Raw genomic sequence first — 9,650 nt, 5'->3', positions numbered from 1 at the left:
TGCCTCAAACCTGACAAAAAAAATTCTCTTGGTAACCCTGTTTACTTCTCTTTATTGCCACAGAATACTCAGTGGTCTCAGCATTCTTTTTAATGCAGTGTGTGGCCATGTATTCTGTACAAGCTAACACCTGCACTCAATCCTCCTCTGCATTGCTTGGCACATATAACCCATGTTCAGCCAGTAGTAGCTCTCTGCATCTGCCCCAAAGTCTGCAGACCTCCCTAATCTTGCTTTTGCTTTAAATGGAGACATGCTACATGAAACAGGATCCAGAGGTTCCAAATTTGTTGCATAATTCACAGCACTACATAACCATTTCACATTTAAGCCATTTTACATTGTTAGACAAGACAACAAAAGCTTTATGTTCATTGTGCACACACACACAAAAAAAGAAAACAAAGTCAATAGTAATAACAGTTGATTCTACAATCAATAGTACAAATTCTAATAGATGAGAGAGATTTCATTTCCTATAAATTGATATCTTCTGTTGGCTCAAATAAGGATTATCTAAAGATGACACTACTTTCAAGAAGAGATTTTTGTGATCTCAGTAGAGCACATAAGGTATTTTTTGATAATAATGCCAATACATCAAATGGTTTCCCAGTCTGCAAAGGATTATTTGTATTCAGACTATTAATTTAGGATAAGGATACCATATGATAAGGCAGAAGGATGCTATGGTGACTAGTCTAGGCATAATCTATAGAAAAAAGGTAGTTGGTGAAGCACTGGTGAGATCTCATCTACAGTATTTATTTTGTCCCATTCTGGAGGCTGTTACTCTAAAAGGACAAAGGACAAAGGCGGAAGACAGTCCAGAGAAAACTTATCAAAATGATGCAGAATGCAGACCAAAAATTACGAGATAAATCTTAAGAACCAAAATATCAACATCTTAGAGGAGAATGAAGGAGGTTGATAGCGAGATACAAATGAAATCAACAATGACTCACTGAATCTATGGCATCTAACTGACTGTAGCTTTTATTTTAAAATTTTACATATCATTGATCAAAATCTTCTAAGCAATTTTCCAGTAAATCGGCACAACTTTTTAAAAAGTTTTGCGGATAATAAATGAGCCTCAGTCAGTGATAAATTAGCCAATTAACTCAGTGCCCTAACAAGGCTGAAAGCAATCCACTCAATGCAGTGATGAGTTTGTTAAATTCTTTCTCTTACTAGACATATGACCCATGGTCTCATACCTCTTCTCTTGCCCAGCAGTGACTGACTACCCAAAACCTGATTCCTCCCTAAAGCCCACAAAAGGGAAGGGCTGGAACAAATAATCCTAGAGGAACCAACACCACCACTTGCCAGGAAATCTCATGCTTGAGACCCCTATTGACCTACCTACCACTCTCCCACCACTAATCTACATTCTCATTGTTGACTGCCCTTTCTTTTGACCAATCATAACTTCCTCGGCTCTTTTAATCATCCACTCTGATTTAATCCTCTCCTTGCCAACAGGCTTACTCATGTTAAAAGGCTCAATGCTAGCCACTTTTGAGCCATCCAATAATGCACTAAAAATAAATCTTTATCAGAAAATAGAGCTCTCTAAAACAAGAGATCATAGTATGAGGCACCAAGAGATGATTTAGGAGCAAAATTATAAAGCACAGTAGGGTAGTGGATGCATGATGTGCCCCAAAGAGGAGGAAGTGGAGACAAAAACGGTATCAAAATTCAAGAACATATGGAAGAAGCATAGAGCTGAAATAAGTAAAGAGCCTATGGCTTCACAATAGGAATGAAATTAGGGTTTTATGATCCTTATCTGCCATCATAGTCAGTTTCTGTGTTTGGCAGTAACACCCAGCATAGGAAGCGTTGACTTGCCAGTTAATTCCTTTGACTCTGGAAAGTAATGATGGGTGCAGAATCTCACAGTACGTGTTGACTCAAAGAATTTTATTACCATAATAATATGAAAAGGAATTAAATTTTAATGCTGCACAATCCCAGAAACTATTCTTACAAGTGCACAATGATGTGGTGAATGTCCTTAATCTAACTTCTCATTTCTGGATGATATTCTGTTTGTACTGCTTACTTTAGAATGATTAAAACAAATTAAATTATAAATTAAGAAGGAAAATGGAATGCAGATGAAGTTGACCTATTTAGCAACAAAGTAGAGATTTGATGTTCCTTAAGGTGAGAATCTGCTTAAATTCAAGAAACAGAATCTTCTTCTGAGCTGTGATTCTTGTGTCATCTCATGACACATCTTTCCACTGATTGCCTGGAGGAAAAGGAAGAACTGATCCAAATGTATGCCTAATTTGCTTCAAAATGTACTGTAAGTAGAAAAGTGACCTCATGTGAAATACATAGAATATCAACAATAATTGCATATAGCCTCTTGCAGGTTCACATTTCAAACACAAAGGGCTGGATTCTACAAACAGCGCCAGTATAGATGGCCACCTAAAAAACAGCTGCTGATCGCATGTCAATCATGACGTGGTAGAATTGCGGCTATCTCAAACATAGGTGCTGGAAATGTAGGCCAGAGTTTTTGAGGTCTACGTTTCCGGTGCCTTTGTATGACATGAATCACGTTTAAGGGAGGCGCCTAAGGTCGCCCAAGATCATTTCCAGCATTAGCCATACCTATTTTGACTTTAGGCATTCTAAAGCGTCCCCCCATAAACGTGATCTAGGTACCAATTTTGTAGGCACCTACAGTTTTGTTTTCAAATGTCTATGTCACTTAAGTTAGGTGCTGGTAGGGCACCTCCGTGTATAGAATATGGGCCAAAGTGCTTTAACTTCAGTTCAAGCAGTGTAAATGCTGGTTTCTGTCAATCTTCAGGCTCTGTTGGCTTGTACAGTGGTTATTTTTGCATAACATGATAAATATTAATTTGCCAAATAAAATATTTTTAATCTATTCATTGTGGAACAAAGTGAAGAGTCCTCAAAAACAGATGTGCATACAAAGCAGATTTTAATTAATTATCAGGCTGCAGGAAGATTACAAACTAATTGTGATTAATCAAGTATGTTAATCATAATCAATCACTAATATGTAAGATATTTTTTAAGAAAATACAACAAACACCCCAAAATTCCTGAAATGAAGCATAAACTGCTTGTTTATCTATAGTTTCTTCTTTATCTTTCATCTACTACTAGTCCCCATTTCCTTTCTCTGTATAGGTATTCACACCCTCTTTATAAGCATTTTTTCAGTAAATCACAACTTTTCAAAAAGTTTTGCAGATAATAAATGAGCCTCAGTGAGTAATAAATTAGCCAATTAACTCAGTGCCCCAACAAGGCTGAAAGCAATCCACTCAATGCAGCGATGAGCTTGTTAAATTCCTTCTCTAAACTAGACATATGACCAATGGTCTCGTACCTCTTCTCTTGCCCAGCTGTGACTGTATTGATTGATTCTCTTGCCCAGCTGTGAGGTATTGATTGTGAATGTGATCTCTCTTGCCTCCAGGCCAGTGTATCTCCTGTTTTCCCCATTCACCCCTCATATCCAGTATCCCTACCTCTGTACATTCAGTTCCCCCTTCTTGTCCTCAATTCCCTCAATGGATCTCTCTCTTCCCTCCCAGCATCTTTCCTTCCTTGACCCCCATGCCCCCAAGTCTAGCACTTCTTTCCTTCTCCATATTCCCCATGCAGCACCTCTTTCCCTACTTGCTCATCCTGAATGCAGCGCCTTGCTCCCTCATTGCCCTGAGTCCAGTGCTTTCTTCCCACTCCATGCCACTTCCATGCATCACCTCTCTCCCTCCTTGCCCTACCCCCCTAAGGTAGCACTCTCCATCCAGCATCTGTTCTCTTTCTCTGCCATCTCTTTCTCTTCCATCCAGTGTCTTTCCTCTTTCTTTTCTGCCCCTTTCATCCAGTGTCTGCCCTTGGTACACTACTGCCCCACCCCACGGTCTGGCATTTGTCCCCTTCCATCTCTCTCTCAATTTTCTTCCCCATGATCCTTCATCACTCTCTGCTTTCCTTCTTTCTTTCCCTCCCAACTCCACCCCACAGTCTGGCATCTCTCCTTTCCTTCCACCTCTCTCTCTCCCCTCCCCCTGCAGTTTTCCATCTCATCTCCTCTGCTTCCCTTCCCTCCCTCCCCTGTGGTCTGGTATTTCTCTCCTATCCCCTTCCTTCCCTTTTCTTCCCATATCTTCCTCCCTCCCAATTTAGTGGCTTTCTCCTTTACCCCTTCCACACTCCCAATTGAGTGAGATATCTCTTCCCCCCACCCCCCCCACCCCCCCCGGGATGAGTACCTCTCTCACTAGTGTGTGGTGCAGTGGTTAGAGCTATAGCCCCAGGGTTCAAATCCCATGCTACTCCTTGTGACCCTGGGCAAGTCACTTAATCCCCCAGTGCCCCAGGTACATTAGAAAGAGTGTGAGCCCGCCAGGACAGATAGGGAAAAGTACTTGAGTACCTGAATAATTTTTAATCCGCATAGTATTGTAGGATATGCGGAATATAAATAAATAAAACAATTTTGTACAGGTTGCCACTTGCAATCTTCAGGCCACCAGCAGCATTAGTCAGTTGAACACACTGCCTACGGCTGCCCAGGAAGCTTTCGCTCTACTTCAACTTCCTGTCCTGCAATGGGAAAGCGTTCAGGCTACTGAAAACAGCAGCATGGGAAAGGGACTAGAGGACCTCGCAAACAAGGTAATCACATTAATCATGATTCATTTTATTAATCAGCATTAAAGATTTAGCATGATTTATTTATTTATTATATTTTTAAAAAATTCTATACCGTTTAGACCTAAATGGTTTACATATCTTGATGTACATAATTCAATAAAACAAATAAGATCAAACAAACATGAACAAATAATCCTCAGAAAATCATGTAAAAATTATCCAGCAGGAAAACAATCACAAAAACTTAGCATCTAGAAAAATGCATTTACCAATAACTGTTTTAAGTAAAACTACCCTTGTCACAGCATTTTTGTAACTGACAAGTGCTGAATCTACAGCCCTAATTATCAGGCATTTATTGCTTTGTTTCATGATCATTTAAAAAAACATTTTAATGTGCATTAATTGGTTCATAGGGTCCTTTTACTGCAGAAAAAAAGTGGTGTTAGTGTGCCCTTGCATGGGTTTCCCCAGGTGTTTTACCACAACCATAAAATGGCTGATTTTTCATTTTTTGTATTAATGCCCATGCATTGTTGCCATTAGTGCACGGCCATTAAAAATATTACTATGTGAGCACTTACCGCCACCCATATGGAAGGTGGTGTAAGGGCTAATACAGTAATCCTATGCTAACCAGTTAGCATGCAGTAATGGAGCTGCACTGATCAGGCAGGAATACGCCCTGACATGCATTCTCCAAAAATAATTGAAATATTTTACACGTGGATTGGCACTTACCTGTGATATGTCATTTTAAACTATTGGGTGCCCATTAGTACCTAATGCACCTTAGTAAAAGTTATCCTACATTTTTGTGTCTGGGAAGAAGAAATGAAGTCTGCACCACCTTCTCTAGAACAGGAATCCAGAAGAAGCTGCATTTTCTCTTTTCTTGAATCTCAATGCATTTCATATGGCAGTATCCCTGATTTATCTACCCTTGTGTGCTGAATCCTCTCTCTCCCTTCCACCCTCCCCAAAATACTCCCTGATTCGAAAACTGTGTCTAATAGGTACCCTCAGGGCTTAGCTCCAGGGTAGATCTAGCCATTCAAAAAGTATAAGGGTAAAGGAGGAGAGGGGGAGGCACATCCCAACGCTGCTCCTTTTGGCCCTGGGTAAGTCACTTAATTCTCAATTTCCCCAAGTACAAAAATATTTATTCAATTTCTATACTGTTCTCCCAGGGGAGCTTAGAATGGTTTACATGAATTTAATTCCAAAGAAAAAATTGAACAGTACTGCAGTTCTCGCGGGGAAAATGTTTGGAAAATAAAGAAACAGAAAAACTTTTAGAATAATGGACATCAGTATGAGCCTTAGTAATGCAACACAAGAGATTATTTGGCTCAGGCAGAAACTCATTAGTGACTAGCACCAGACATAAGTCTGAATAAGAACTGCCTCATACATCATATTGTCCTAATATATATATAAATTCCAACAAAACATTTTCTCCAGTAGAACATAAGAACATAAGCAGTGCCTCTGCCGGGTCAGACCAGAGGTCCATCCCGCCCAGCAGTCCGCCCCCGCGGCGGCCCAACAGATCATGACCTGCCTTAATTACCAGAAGGGGCCCCCTTGCCCCCTAGGTTTCTCATCGAAGTCCTATCTTCCCATCAATGTCCTAACCCTCCGGCCTTGCACCTGCACGACCTGGTGAGCTGTCTATACTTATGCAACACCCCAGCACCTCCCTCAGTACCCCACTGAACAAACCAATAAATTGTCTCCCAAGATATGGAAAAATAAAGTGCTGAAAATTTTTGTTATCAAAAAAAGCTTTGAGTAAAAGTTTAAAGTGCAGGTGCAAACACTAAAAACCTATCAAGTTAAGACGATTCCACAAATGATGTCTTGTTCCCATAAAGCCTATAGATGTGAAAAGTCCATTTGAAAATTGATCATGCAATAAAACATCCAAATTGAAAAAGTTAATATAATAAATATAGTTCATAAATGTAATTCATAACAAAAGCAATAGTTCATGCGATTAGAAATCGTATTTTTTGTAACAATGCCTAAGAGGATACGTTATTTTGTCCGAAAGCTGCTTGCACATACACAATCCTTAGACCCAAAATACTTAGCTTCGGTTGAAAATATGTGTAGTCTGTAGAAGTCTCCACTCGACAGAGCTTCGTTTCGACACCTTCCTCAGGAGCGGGGATTAATACAGATAAATAATGAAGGCGACAGGCCACTATTGAAGCCATTGGGTGACAGGCCACTGTTTCAAACCGTCAGCACCATCCACCGAGACGTGAAAAAATAAAGCTATCGCCTGGGGGAAGCAAAACTTGAATTTATTCAGATACTCAAGCATTTTTCCTTGTCTGTCCCAGCTGGCTCAAAATCTATCTAATGTATCTGGGGCAAGGGGGGGGATTAAGTGACTTGCCCAGGGTCACAAGGAGCAGCATGGGTTTGAACCCACAACCTCAGGGTGCTGAAGCTGTAGCTTTAACCACTGTGCCTTGCATTTGCTATTGAATGGCAAAGCCTATGAGCCTTGAACCATGATTCTCAAACCTGCCTTGAAGGAGCCCCAGCCAGTCAGGTTTTCTTCACATATCCAGCAATGAATATGCATGAGATCAATTTGTACACTGTTTCCTTGTTATGCAAATCTCTCTCATGCATACTATGGTGAACCAACTCACCCCAGTAGTCCAAGTAGCACCCCCTTTTGGAGGGCTGTGCTTCTCTTTCCCTCTCCCTCTGAAAACTGGGAGAAGGGCAGAGCCCTTCATGCAGCTAATTCAAAGAAAAAAATAGTCAAGCTGAAAAAGCAAATCCATCTGAGAGAGAAAAATATGCAACAGTCCTTCCTTTCTGTTCTCTCTTTTATTCAGGCTACATGAGGTTACAAGACCTTCTCTCCATTCTGGGTGCCTGATTCATAGCTGAGAGTCCCCAAAATATAGATGTACAATAAAAGGGCTTTCATTCAAAACCAACAAAACAGAGGAGCAAACTTCTTTAGCAGAATTACTGTAAAAGATTATCTGCCAAGTTTACCCCAAACAAAGTACCCCTTTTCTTACAGGTAAATACAAAACTTCTGGGCTGTTCCACCCCTTCTCCAGGCTTAATGGGAACACCCAGTGGAATAGTAAGGGGAAGGCAGTCTGCCCCGGGCACATCTTGGTGAGGGTGCCAGCACCTCTCCTCCGTCCCGCGCATGCTTTCTCTTCCCTCACTCGTACCTACATAGGGCCAGCGACACAAAGCTCCCACATCACGGTAAAAAATACCATGGTGGGGAGTGATTTTTTCTTTTACCAGCGATGCTCAGCACAATAGCATGCAAATTAAATGCATGCTATTCATGCGGAGAATCACAGGTAAAAGGGGGGAGGAATTGTGCCTGGCACTTGCTCCTCCTGCCTGCACTGTCAAAAAAAAGCAGCTTCTGCTCTCCCTGCCTGCTGGTAAAGCTGACCGGGGAAGGGGGATCCTCCGTCATCTGAACCTGCAGGACTCCGCAAAGCCACAGGGCTTCGGGGAAGTCCTACCGGCTCAGCTGGCAGGCAAGCAGAGGCTGCTTTAGTTTTTTCTCATAGGCGCAGCTGTTGTGCTCATACAGCTGCACCCATTAAAAAAAAATAAAGAAGTTGTGGGAGCCCCATGATTATGAATGCCAAAAATCCAGGGACCAAGGACATCTGTCAACTGTCTGACAGAATTTCTACAGAAATGGTCACACCGATGTCCTTACAGAGTCAAGGGGCAGCCTAGTGGGCAGTGCAGTGGACTGTAAACCAAGTCTCCCAGGTTCATATCCTCCTGCAACTCTCTTGAAAGCTGAGCCCTCCAGGACAAGGAAATACCTGATGCACCTGGCTTACATCATGTCAATGGCCTTCAGGCTTAAAAGTGTCATAAATATTTAGGTACAGTAGGTATATGTCTTTCTGGAGGACTCACAATTTAAAGAGGGCGGGGTCTGAAGTGGGAATTGAACCTTGGTCCTCTGGTCAGACCTGCTTTGTTTAGAATGTCCAAAATACCTGATGTTGTCATAGAGCTTGGTATTCCATTCTGGCTTCACTTTCAGGGGAGAGGGATGGAGGCAACAGCCACTAAGGGATCATGAGGGGGTCATGCCTTAATCCCCCTAGTGGTCTTGCATGGGGCCTATGTGGAAAAATGAGATGTTCCATTGCTCACAGTTACTTCTATTAAAGCCATTAAATGTATTTTGCCTTTACTTTTTGATTTACCCTTGTAAAAAGTCTTAACATGCTGATTACACATAATTACACACTGAGTAGTATGCTTGTTCCGTTTTAGTCTAGATTGATTATTAAAGGCCCTATTTACATAGTAATGTGTGGCAGGGTTTCACAGTTACCCCATGTTAAGTTCCAAAATTAATATGCAATTACTGCAAAGCCTCTAAGTTAACTGTTGGAGACCTTCCCAGCACTTTGCCATGATGTTAACACAGAAGACATTTCTGTACTGCATGTGCTGATTCTTATTGTAAACCACATAGATTCCTTGTAGAGAATGACACGGGGACAGAATCTGTCTCCACAGTTAACCGTGGGAAACCATCCTTGTGTCATTTTTTAAGGAGACGGGAAAGCATCAGAGAATGGGCACAGCCACTGACCTTCAAGTCTTGCATTGAAGAATGTTAGTGTAGAAGGACTGAGGTTGATAGAGATACTAAAGAATGACACAGGATGATTTCCCGTGGTTATAAAAAGCAGGGACAGTGGAAAATGTCATTCTTTAGTTAGCTGCTCAATCAGCACCTTTTTAAAATATTTGGTGCAAAATGACCATTCCTCTATAAATTGTTCTAGGTATGCTCCAAGTATTGACTTTGATCCTTTTCTTACCTTTAATTATTTGATTTGGAGCTGCAGAGTAGAGAATGTCACGGTGACAAAATTCATCACCGTTCCCGTCCCCGTGGATAACCGCGGGAAACCATCTTCATGTCATTCTTTAAGGAGAGGGGGAAG

This window comes from Geotrypetes seraphini, chromosome 10 (assembly GCF_902459505.1).
Source record: "Geotrypetes seraphini chromosome 10, aGeoSer1.1, whole genome shotgun sequence".
NCBI classification, from domain to species: domain Eukaryota; kingdom Metazoa; phylum Chordata; class Amphibia; order Gymnophiona; family Dermophiidae; genus Geotrypetes; species Geotrypetes seraphini.
This window is presented reverse-complemented; position numbering follows the sequence as displayed.